Raw genomic sequence first — 12,647 nt, 5'->3', positions numbered from 1 at the left:
AAGTGTTGTCAAATAAAACAAGGAAACCATTTAAAAAATCGTTCTAAACAAAGAAATCTGCAGCATCCGACTGGTGAAATCCGACACTTCCTTTAAAAACTGTTTTTTTTTTTTTTTTTTTTTCGGGAGGTGTATTGAATATTCTCCAATAATTCACTACGTGTTTATTTATTTATTTATTTATTTATTTATTTATTTATTTATTTATTTATTTGAAATCTGTTTAGAGCAATGTGTTAGAACATCTGTGAAGCTATATTATAGCAGCTATAAAGTAGTTTAACATAAAAAGACATAATAAAATAAACAACAGCAGCTTTTCTTGTCACAATAAACGTAAACTCCAGACATTTACAGCTTCACTGGGACTGGAGACTCCTTCCATAAATGTTAGAGATGTCTACACACAAAACTTTATATCAGTAATAGTTTTCCTTCATTGATTAACATTTTTAAGCAAATTATTTGTATTATTTTTGTGTCACTATATGTTTGATTTATTATGATTTATACTCATTTATTCTGTTTCAGGGGTCTGTTTCCGCATGATGTAGCTTCAGATTCCTGACAGAAGTGAACCTGATGAGTTTCCAAATGCATTTCGAGATGCTTTTTAGCACACCCCATGTGTAAAGTGTAGTTATTTTTGGTCAACAAAGCCACCCCTTGGGTGTTTGTTTTCCATATCAAATTCCAGTTTTCTAAAATATTAAAACCAACTAAAGATCAGATATTCAGATCAGATTTTCCCCCCAATTTTGATGCTTAATGTGTAGCTTTGGCTCTGTATCTGCCATATGATAAGCTGATAATATTTTGGCCAAACCCTTGAATATCAGTGCACATCTCTATTAGTGATATACAGAGGTCAGAGCTGGGTGTATTCTGTGATTTCTATCAGCACTTTCACCTTTCTTGCTCGAGTAGATTTTAAGCAACACAAGCTGTGCATGCCATTAACCATGTGTGTAACTCCGCTGCAGTCCCATTAAAGTGAGGTTTAATAGCAATAGTTCTTAACTGAAACATATTGCAAACCGACATGAACATGCTGCAACATTCTATAACCTGATATTATAATATGACTAAATTAGCATAATAAGGTTCCTCTCCGAGGCCAGCACAAAAACTACATTAAATCAAATTTAATTCAGAAAAAATATGGAACATTTTATTTAAAATGTCATTTGACTCTTTTTTTTAAAAATATAAAATAAAAAGGCAGTAATTTTACTTTTGACACGAAAACAGGAAGTGACTGAAGTTTTGGTTGCCAAGCCTGAGCCTGGTTTATAAAGCTCTGCATTCGAGGTCAACTCAAGCAAACCGAGGTCAACTCAAGCAAAAGAATATGGACCAGATATTAAAATAATAAAAAAAAGCTTAACTTTCACTTAATATTTTTACCTTTCTGTACCAAATGTTTTGGTACCACGTGAAATCAAAGTATATTCAACAGTTAATGCAGTTTTAGCACAATTGCTCCATCTGATTATTCTCCTTTAATACAAACACATGTCTTAAAACACAATAAATATGGAATCAGGTATGTACATATATGGGAATGTATATTAAAATATAATGTATTGAGCTCTTAGATTTTATAGTTCAAGATTACAGTTTTTTGCTGTTTATGTAGTTTTCTTGTTTTTTTTATGTTGTTGTGATGTTCTTGTTTATACTGAATGGTGAACATAAATTTCCATCTCATGGACAATATAACTGACTGAGTAACTAACTGTTTTGTTGTGTCAAGTTGCTACACTCAAAAAGTTGCTACACTATAATTTTCCTGAATGTTTCTGAAGTACTGAAGATTTATTCCTCTTACAATATAACTTGCCAGTTCTGAAAATTCTTTATAAAATAAAAAGGTTTTTATAAAAAAAAAACTAATCCATTAAAAGTTGAGTTACTTTAATATTACAATGAGAACAGTTCTACATTAATTTCAGCTGGATTTAACAAGTTAAAAAAAAGATTTCATAGCCATCAAATATAAAGCTATACTTTGACACTAAAGACACGTTATTATATAAAAATGGGCCACCATGGGCCACTCAATCCAAAATGTTGACACAGCAAACCGCTCACCCCCATGACGCCATGCACGCTGTCTGCCATCTGCCCTGTACAGTGAAAATCGGGATTCATACATGAATCAAGTGCCAGACGCCATCGAATGTGAGCATTTGCCCACTCAAGTTGACGATGACGAACTGCAGTTAGGTCAATACCCCGATAAGGATGACAAGCATGCAGATGAACTTCCCTGAGACGGTTTCTGACAGTTTGTGCAGAAATTCTTTGTTTATGCAAACCGATTGTTGCAGCAGCTGTCCAGTTGGCTGATCTCAGACAATCTTGGAGGTGAAGATGCTGGATGTGGAGGTTGTAGGCTGGTGTGGTTACACGTGGTCTGCGGTTGTGAGGCGGGATGGACGTACTGCCAATTTCTCTGAAACGCCTTTGGAGACGGCTTATGGTAGAGAAATGACCATTCAATTCACGGGCAACAACTCTGGTGGACATTCCTGTAGTCAGCATGCCAATTGCACACTCTCTCAAAACTTGTGACATCTGTGGCTTTGTGCTGTGTGATAACTGCACATTTTAGAGTGGCCTTTTATTGTGGCCAGCCTAAGGCACACCTGTGCAATAATCATGCTGTCTAATCAGCATCTTGATATGCCACACCTGTGAGGCATATCATATATATATATATATATATATATATATATATATATATATATGTGTGTGTGTGTGTGTGTGTGTGTGTGTGTGTGTGTGTGTGTGTGTGTGTGTGGCAACAAACAAAAACATAAAATTAAATTAGTTGTTCGAGTTGTTAGTCAAAATAGTTGTTAGAGTGAATCCATATTTGGGTTCATTTAATAAAAAAATGCTGTAATTCTGGTCAGAAAGCAGGTTTGTAGAACTGTTTTTCAGTCATAGTGATCCAATGAAATCAGACACTTACAAAAATATTAGTCAAATTGGAATCAACTCTTTAGTGAGTCAAGTCTGATTCATTGGAAATAGCTGGTATTCCTATTAGTACAAATTTACATGTAATCAATCGTGCATGAATAGTAGTTAGGAAAAGTTGGCCAACCTGTAGCATTTTATATGCAATAGAGTAAAAAAAATAGCGTTCAAAAAACACACACCAAACAAATCCCTGCTGAATAAGCTCTTACTATAGAAAAAATAAAATACTCCAGTGAGCGTATTGGTTTGAACCTGGTTTGCAGATTGGCAACTGAGCTTTTCGAAAAACGAAAGATGCTTCAACCTCTCGACCAATCAGCATCCAGAATCCAGAAGGACATTAAAAAGAATGAGAGTTAGTACTTTGTTGCTCTCTCAACTGTCACAAAAACGTTGTTGTAGATGTGGGAAGTGGCAACAGAAAAATTACACGGGAGACCTGGGACAGGGAAAGTGAGTGTCAGAGGAAGATTAGCTTCAGCAGTGTTTGCTTGAGTGGTCTTTTGTGTAGCAATGTTTTATTTGTAACAGGAGAAAGTGCTTGGGGAGCTGAGACCAGAGCGTGGTTTTCATTTATATACCTGTATCCGAGTCTGAGTGTGTGTGCGGAGGTGTGCTGAACTGGATGAGGCAATCTCCCAACCACCCAAACTGAGAGAATCAACTTCTACTGACTGATGAGTAATTTGTGTGTGCATGTTACATTCAGTAATAAATACCATATGCAGAAGATCAATTCTGTTCAATTTAAAGTTAAATTTTTCACATTTACACCACAATGCTATTGAACCATGGATTGAGAATTAATTGTCTTTACCATCCTGTTTAGTTCCATCACGTATCATTTAGAGTATAATTAACTCCAACGTTCCTCGTGCTCAGTGATCCAATGGATTTCAAAAGAATTTGGATCCAGCTCAAGAGATTTTACCAAAAAAAAAAAAAAAAAAAGCCTTTAGGTGCAGAAGTTGTCATGTAAATAACTTTTCAGCCATTTACATTATCTGACTGAGTTTTGAGATCAGATCACATTTACAAAATGTGGGATTAATTTAAGCTACATAACTGAGATGAGTTTACGGAAATGACTTTCACACTCTGATGTGTGAACAGACTTGTTATTGTTTGTGTTTTTTTCTGTTTTCTACCACACATCTGTCCATCATGGATGATTGCTAGAGAATTATATTTCCTCATCTCTCCTTAATGCTCATTTTTTTTCCTACTTTGTCTGGCTTTTCAGTATCTGTGTGTAGCAACAGAATGTTAATGAGTCCACCTGGAACGTTACAGAGAAGAATCACCTTGACGCAGAAGACAGGAGAAGGTTAAATGATCAGTGTTTTCCTCCCAAGCTTTCTGTTAAAGTGCAGCTAGATGGCTTTTATGTGAAATGAACTTGCTCTGATTCAATTTTCTTTTCAGAAAATTCTATTTTGTGGTGGAAGAAAAGACTAGAGCTTAAATAGATCTGATTGGTCAGCAGCCTTGTGTTTGTTTGAAGGTTTAAACACCTACTCTGAATATTTATTTTGTATTCGTGGCTCACAAGTTCAAAAAGTTGTCAGCTGAAAAAAAAGAGGACTAAATAATAAAAGCTTTATTTTCAATTCAACCTTCTGATGATTAAAAAAAGATGATTCCGTCTGATAGACAAGTTCCTACGGGTTTCATTACTCCCTCTCGGTTTCTTTGAAAAGTTATACAGGTTTAACATGCTCAGTGTTTCATCAGAAAGGATTATTAAACATGCTTTATTAAAAATCTTGTGTCATGTTAAAACATATCACATTGCACTTTTGCCTTGAGTGGACATAACATGATTCCTATCTGTTCCATAATATCTGATAAAACTTTTATTTCATCGCCCACTGGGGGCTCGGGATGCAGCTAATATAATAGAAGTGAGAAAATGCTATTAGATGAGATAAAAAAGATCTCTGAAGCCACTAGGAATCAATAGCCAGAGACAAAGAGGGGGAAAAAACAGGTAGATAAAAACATTTGAGTTCCTGCATGTCACTGTGGATTTTTACCTGGCTGAGACTTGTGCAGAATAATAATCAACCCTGTGAAGGATTTTTTTCCCCCCACTCAGCAGTCAGATATAATACATTTTAGTTGTATAAAACCTGCTGCTGGTTCACACTGCTGCTAAACTTTCAGTTACTATATATATATATTTTTTTTGCTTTCATGGGTTCACTTTTTTTGTTGCCAGTCATTCTGAAGACCCAAGTAATGACACTGAAGCTTTTTTGTTTTGTCAAAGAATGTCTTTTGTGGACGGGATAAACACTTGTTGACGATTAGAAATAAATTTCAGAATTAAAATTCTGAATTAAATTCTAATTTGATTTGTTGGGATATTTATCCATGCCTGCCTATGGGATTAAATGGTAACCACCAACCTTTTTTTCCTATAAGTAAAGAGCTCCACTATAAAAGTTTCCTTCTGTCTATTATTTGGGAAATAACATATATACAGAAATTACGGTCCCAGTTTTTTTTTTTTTAAACATTTCTAACAAAATGTAATCAAGATTGTGAGACAGGGAGAAGGGATCAGGGCTTCCAGGGAGATCAGAAAAAAAAAATCTACAGTAGTACACACACACATGATTTTTATGGCAATGAAATTGACCATGATGCTGGAATCCATCTGCATCAACCATCATTTAATCACTTTTTTTTAACACCTCTGTAAAATCATTTCAGCCAAAAACGTTGAGCATGACTGATAAAAATTAATTTGTAACAATAAACCCCAATCAAGAGGAAATATTAAAAAAAGAGAGAGAGAGAGAGAGAATGATACCATGAAATTAATGTAAAAGGGGGCAAGGCTTTCTTCAAATGTCTGCTTTTATTTTGGGGGACAAGAAACCTGGAGTTTAGAGGGATTGTACAGTCATAGTCTATATTGCTGTTTAAACTACAACACCAAGTGGCACACTTACAACAAAAAGACTTGATTTATTGATTGACAGCTCCATCCCTGACATCGGGAGGAAGCAAGAAGCATCTGTTTACTCAACACATGAGTAAAAGCCTTGTCATGTTTCACTGCATGGATGTTGTTATTCAAGCTTGTTATTCATCCGTGTTGCATCAATTAGCCTTAGACTGCTTTTCATATATATATATATATAATGTATTATAATATATAGGTTCATTAAAAAAGGACATTTTGGGTCATGTAGATTGATTTATTAAAGTATTATAAGTAAGTAAGTAAGTAAGTAAGTAAATAAATAGTACAAGGGAAAGCAGAAGAATTCAGTTCAGTGTGATCCTGTAACTAATGCAAAAGATTGGGTAACAATTGGGTTGGAAAAGCTTGGTTTCTTTGAGATTTGAGAAAAAAAAAGATTTTTATTGTATTTACTTTTGTCATTTGTTTTAAGTAATTTCAGTATTAGAGCAGAATTAAAGCATGGTATCACAGAACTAAATATCAAATTATGCAGGAAGTCAACTATTTATTTGGAGTTTTTGTCAACAATCGCCAGCAGGATTAAGGACGAATCTTGGTACAATACACAGAACGTGTGGCTGGCTTTAAACTATCAACGATGAATTTGATCTAAAAATAAATTTTTATTAGATAGTAAATGGATACAAGGTAATTACTGAAATAGAGGAGTGGAAAGACTGAGGGAAATCATTGGCTACACATGAACCTGTGACACAAGAACCGACACTTTGGTTTAAAATCCACTTCAAAAGAAGTTACATTAATTAGACAAATATTCTGCAAATAAACACAAATCCAGATATGAAGAAAATGAGAGCTGTTGATTTTTTTTCCTTCTTGACTGAGATTCCCGTTGATTAGATGGTGCATTGAATTCCTGCACAATGAAACAAAAAAATGTTTTTTTCTTCAGAAAGATCCCACTGAACAACTCTGACTTTGGTTTATCTGTCACTCACAATAACCTTCAACTTCTCTGAAATCTTCTCTCCATCTTCTACATCTCAAGTTCATTCCCTGCCCCGTCAACATCCAAGCTTAAGAAACGTTAACATTTCTGCCACGAGCTTTATCAGAAGTTTTTCCTCTTCCTATTTCCTTGCACACTTCTCTCGCTGCAGAAGATTAGTTTGATATGTCACATCTGTAACACAGTGCTATTTCATTCAGGTTTTTTATTTATCCAACGAAAAGCTAAACAGCTTTAAAATCCAAATTATCCTTTTTTTGTTTGTTTGTTTGTTTGTTTGTTTTTTTTTTTTTTACAAATGGCAGGGTAAAAAATAAATAAATAACGCGAGATAAATTCATCTACGATGTTGCTGTTGTGTCAATGAGAGTGTAAAGTGGAAAAACAATTTAGATAGGTTGAATTTTTTTCTCTTAACATTAAAAGAAACCTAGCAGCTTTATGAATGTTTTTCAAAATGCAGATTTAGTACTTTTGCTGGATCATTTTTATTTTTTATTTTTATCTTTTCTGTTTCTATGTACAAACCTACAACAGAGGAAAATGATCCAACTTACATTGTAAAAGTTCCTCAATATTTATCATGTACAAATTGTGGTTTATTATTCATTAATTAAAGAAGAAAAATAAAAAAAATTGTTAACATCTACTTAGAGTTGAGGTTCTTCATAAAATATAAACATACAATATAAACACTTCTGTATTTCAAAGACCTGCTTCATGTTTCGGTCATGTTGCAACTTTCTGCATGATGAAATATCTTTCCTTCAGGACCATGATGCAACACAGATTTAGTTAATAATTAGTGTATCCTGTAATGTACTGTTTGTACAGTGTGGAGTCTGTACAGAGAACAACAAAGCAGCATCATTGTGTAACAGCGTCGTCTCAGTAAAGGAGCCTTAATGAGCCGACAGTAAAATGTCCATGAATCAGCATTTGTGCTTTCTGCACTGATAAGGATACCTACACTGCTCCCAGAGGACGTGTTAAAAACCACCATGCTGTTAACACTCCACACAGGCCTGTTAGAGGACAAAATTAGCATCCTGGGACATATTTCCGAGGTGTCTGGATGTCCCATTAGGGGTTTAATTAGCGATCTGATTAGCGGTGTTTAAAAACTAACCCAAACCTGGTCTTTGAGGAAGAGCTACAGAGAAGAGCATAATGTTTTCAAGGCAAAAGTCTTTCTCTACGACTAAAATACAACTGTATTTCAAAAATACTGGCTATAAAAGGAAGATAATTTGTTTGCCATTTGAAGTTGCACAAAGCATATATATTATACTATATATATGTATATATACATATATTATTATTATCAAGTTTGTATAAGAAGTGATCAAACCCCAAGTTCAATGTGCAATTCCTATACTGTACTTCTGACACATTATGACAAAAACCACATTAAGACTTGTTTAGAACTCAAAACTTAAATCCAAGTGAAGTATTTGACTTTCACTGCTAACTATGGTGATGGCCTTCTTGACTCGGGGACTTGGCCTTTTTGACATCCACCTACTAGCATTGGAAGGTGGGAAAAAACTGGAGAATCTAAAGGAAGCCTACACAAACATGAGAAGAACATCCAGGACTCCACTCAGAGCTCCAAGCTCAACCTGAGAATCCATTGCACCACTGTGCTTCTTAATTACAGAAGAATCACAAAGCTGCAAAGACTTTTCTACAAAAAGGTGAAAAACATCATCCATTTTTACTGCATGTACTCTCAAATCCAGCAGGAGCATCATTGGTCTGCTGAAAGTGTCCGTAAAGTCAACTTCATCTTACTGGTTGCCTGAAATGTAACTCAAGTATTTACGTGGACTGACTTTCTTTTGTTTAAAGAGACATTACGGAACCCTGGTGTGCAGATGGACCTGGCTGCTTTATATTCTAATTTATTTGAAAAAAAAAGAAGTGATGTTCTTATGGAAAGTCATGCAGAGACCAGAAGACCATGTACAGTAATAGATTGAAAAAACTGAAAAATCTGAGGTGAATTTTTTTTATTGTGACAAGTGACTCCCTATACAGTAGTTTCTTGCTTTGTGACTGAGCTTTTAACCATGGTGTCCCATTTAAAACATTTAGAACAAGTCCATTATTATCAGACTCTTTTGCCCACAACATAGTGCTTTAAACTTCCTCTAAAATTCATCTCTATCCCCACACACTCAATAAATGCGTTGAAAGCACTTTTTGTGCATGAGGAGCTTCAGCGGGAGATCTTTAGCCGGTTAGAAGACGGACAATGGTGCCTAGCAAGCATTGCACAGAGCTCTGTCTGTTCTTTCTTATCTGCATCCCAGAGTAAGACCACGCAGCAGGACACTAATAATGATATTGTTCTGGTGCTATTTATGACTACCTGCTTATAGCATGATATATAAAACTACAAAACCTGGTATATGATCATCCAAAAGGGCCCTGGAGAATGACTCACTACCTCTTGAAAGCTCTACTAAGGAATACAACATTGTCAAATATCACAAAGCTCAATCAGGTCTGTTAAATCTCCAATAATCAAATCATCATGGGAGAGCACAAAACATTATTGCAACTTTGGAACAATGAAAATATGCTCACAAATGATACTTCCAAAAAAGGAGTTAAAAGCAGCCTGAATTTAAAGAGAAAGAAAGGGAACTTAGTTATATTTTGTGTCAGAGAGGCACCATTAAGGGAGCAGTGAATCTCTGAAAATTCCATCAAGTGACACTGTAGGAGAGAGACAACCATGGTGATGACAAATAATTCTGGCCTCAGCATAGAATTTTGTTTAAAGAACTCCAATTCAAATTCCAGGGCTTAGATTTCTGCCCAAGGGGTCTAGTCTGTAGTCAAGTCAAATTATTTTGAAACTTTCCAGAAAAGGAAACCTTATGTTGCATGCATATTCATAAACTCTTTATGCTAAATTTCATTGAATTCTATCTGTTTTACCACACAGCCACACTCTGGTCTAAGGCTATTTTTCACCATTCTCCTTTTCCTCCACTTGATCCATAAGACAATTTTTATCTCCTTCAAAAAAAGGTACACTCAGCGTAAAAACTCAGCTGGCTCAGACTGAATCGATATTAAACCATTTCGTTTTCCTGGAAACAACAGTTCTTGTTCACGATCATTCTCGAAAAAAAAAAAAAAAAGCCATGCATCTGAATCAATTCAGCCGTGCTTCACTAGCCACAACGACTTGAGCTGGTACTCCGTAGTATTACAAATGGAAGTGACAGTGAAGAGAACACCTGCATTACTCAAATGCTTTTACATTTAGATTTATAGCATTTGGCAGACGCCCTTATCCAGAGCAACGTACATAAGTGCTTAAATCTCTAACACTGAATACATTAATGCTGGTTCACTAGGTTACATACTTAAGATACCATGAGTTTAAAACATTTGTTCAAAGTTACAATGAAAAAGTCTCAAAGTTTTTTTTTTTTTTTTAATGCAAAAGATAAGGAAAGAAGTGCTAGTTGAAGTGTTTCCTGAATAAGTAGGTCTTCAACCGCCGCTTGAAAAAACTTTTCTAACCCTGAGATACGTTTCTATACCACAATGCAGAACAGCAGTGAAATGGTGTTATGATCAGGTAATCCATCCATTGTCGACCCCTCGATGGCATAGACAAACTGCAGGATACTCGGGGGAAATTTGGCCTGAAGGCATTATCGGTGGTGTTGTAGTTTCAGGAGATAGGAGTTAATTTAATTAATTTAAAATTATTCAATTAAAGATGAAACAAGGATACTGTTTTTTCTAGGCTGGAGCATAACTACCCATCAGTTTAACAATAGTTTGTGGTGAAGTCACAAACTATAAAGGTTTAGACTTCTTTAAGCAGAGTGACAAACATACAAAATAAATAAATCTGAGATACAAAAGTGCATTCATTTTCCTTAGAATTCAGCGAGAGTAGCATCTGATGGGTTCTCCTCAGACTACAGTAACACAGAACCATACAATTACTCCAAACACAAACCTTAATTAACATCTATACCATACTCACAATTCTTTTACATTCACGCAAAAACAAACAAATCATCATCCTGTTAGCATGTGTTCTTTTCCCCCCTAAGACACGAATAATTAAATTCATCATGTCAAGGACAATCTTTTCTTGTGTTCGTTATACTTATATAGCTGCAAAGCTCCTCAATTAGCAACAGCCACTGAATGAATCCCTCAGCATGTAAAGAAAAGGACGAAATTATCTCCCACTGAAATTAATCGCTTTTCTTTTTATCCCTTTCTTGGTTCTCTTGTCACACCGCACAGCCGGCGAGAAGGCCACGTTTCTGTACATTTCACGAGTTAATTCGGTTTCGGATTTCATTGTCCTCCCAGCCGTGGCAGTTAATTGCCCAAATTAATTTTTGCCCAAACTGAGAGCGCTGGGTTTTAAAGCTCTTGGCACAGTGCAATTATCTCAGTGGGACAAAAAGATATTTTGGAACGCCTGCTGTTTACTGCTGTGTCCTAGTTACAGCTGAGTGGAAGAAAAACATTAGGAGGCTTTACACTTTCTAGTCACTCCTCTCTTGTTTATGTCTTTCCTTAATGTATATGATGGAGATGCTCGTCTCAGAATTCAGGTCTTGATAAATTCAATCAACTTGGCTGTCATGAATCCTAAAAACAAAAATATAAGCGAGGTTTAATTACCTTTCAATGATAATACGTTTGTATTGTGCCCTTGTTAATGTTTTAACTGCTTTAATTCTTCAAATGTTGTCATAATTAGTCCTCACATTACACCATAATGTCACACAACAGCTAATATACCTGAGTTCTTACAATCAAATACATAATTGCTCCATGCCAAGTTAATGATGCTAGCTTTACTGTATGTAGCAGAGGTTTATTTATTTATTTTTTCCTCCAGTCATCAGACACAGCAATGCCAGCCTGCCAAGTTTGTAAGATAACAGCTCATTATTTACCAGCCTGTGGCGAAGCTACAGAGAAATACTGGGCTGTAGGAATCCTCACAGCACACAGAGGCACAGTAATTGCTACAACTCTCACTTCCTTTCACGCTTCTGATCTGACGGTATTTTGTTTACCTAGACTTGGGGGGCAGAAGTGAAGGGAAAAAGGTAATCGCAGGTGAAAACGTTGCTAAAAAGATGGCTAACACTAAGAAAGCAGTGTGAGGTTGGGGGGGAGTATCAGTGCTAGTTAATAAGCAGAGCCTTCATTTCGGTTACCACACAAGCACACCACTGTCCTGTGGTTCTACTGGCTCATGACTTCATAGGTGACCTGGATAAAGTTGCCATGAAGCTAAAGTATACGTTATCAGATAAAAATCCATCTTAATGAAGACAAAAAATATTGTTTCTTATGTCTGGAATTTGTCTTGACTAGAGATGTTCACTAAAGTCACGTGGGAATTTCCCTGGGCCTTAAATGGCAGCGCAGCCGCTAAAGGAAGAGCCTCGGCATGAAGATTATCAATTTGTAATGATGTGGGAAAACCAATGGGAAAGAAAGAGAGAGTTGAGAGAAAATGGTGTGATGGGAGCAGTAACAGGATGCAGTGGAGCTGTGTAATTTGCCAGGTTGCTCAGGTGCTGCCTCATTGTTCACACAATGAAGGGTCCAGTCAGCTGCAAGATCAGTGCCTTTCCTCTCTCTCTGTGTGTACAGAACAGAATTTCCACAAGTTTCCACACCAAGGTTTTTTTTCTTAGAAAA

The sequence above is a fragment of the Tachysurus fulvidraco genome, chromosome 9 (genome assembly GCF_022655615.1).
Source record: "Tachysurus fulvidraco isolate hzauxx_2018 chromosome 9, HZAU_PFXX_2.0, whole genome shotgun sequence".
NCBI classification, from domain to species: domain Eukaryota; kingdom Metazoa; phylum Chordata; class Actinopteri; order Siluriformes; family Bagridae; genus Tachysurus; species Tachysurus fulvidraco.
The sequence above is the reverse complement of the archived record's forward strand: the minus strand, read 5'-3'. Positions refer to the sequence as shown.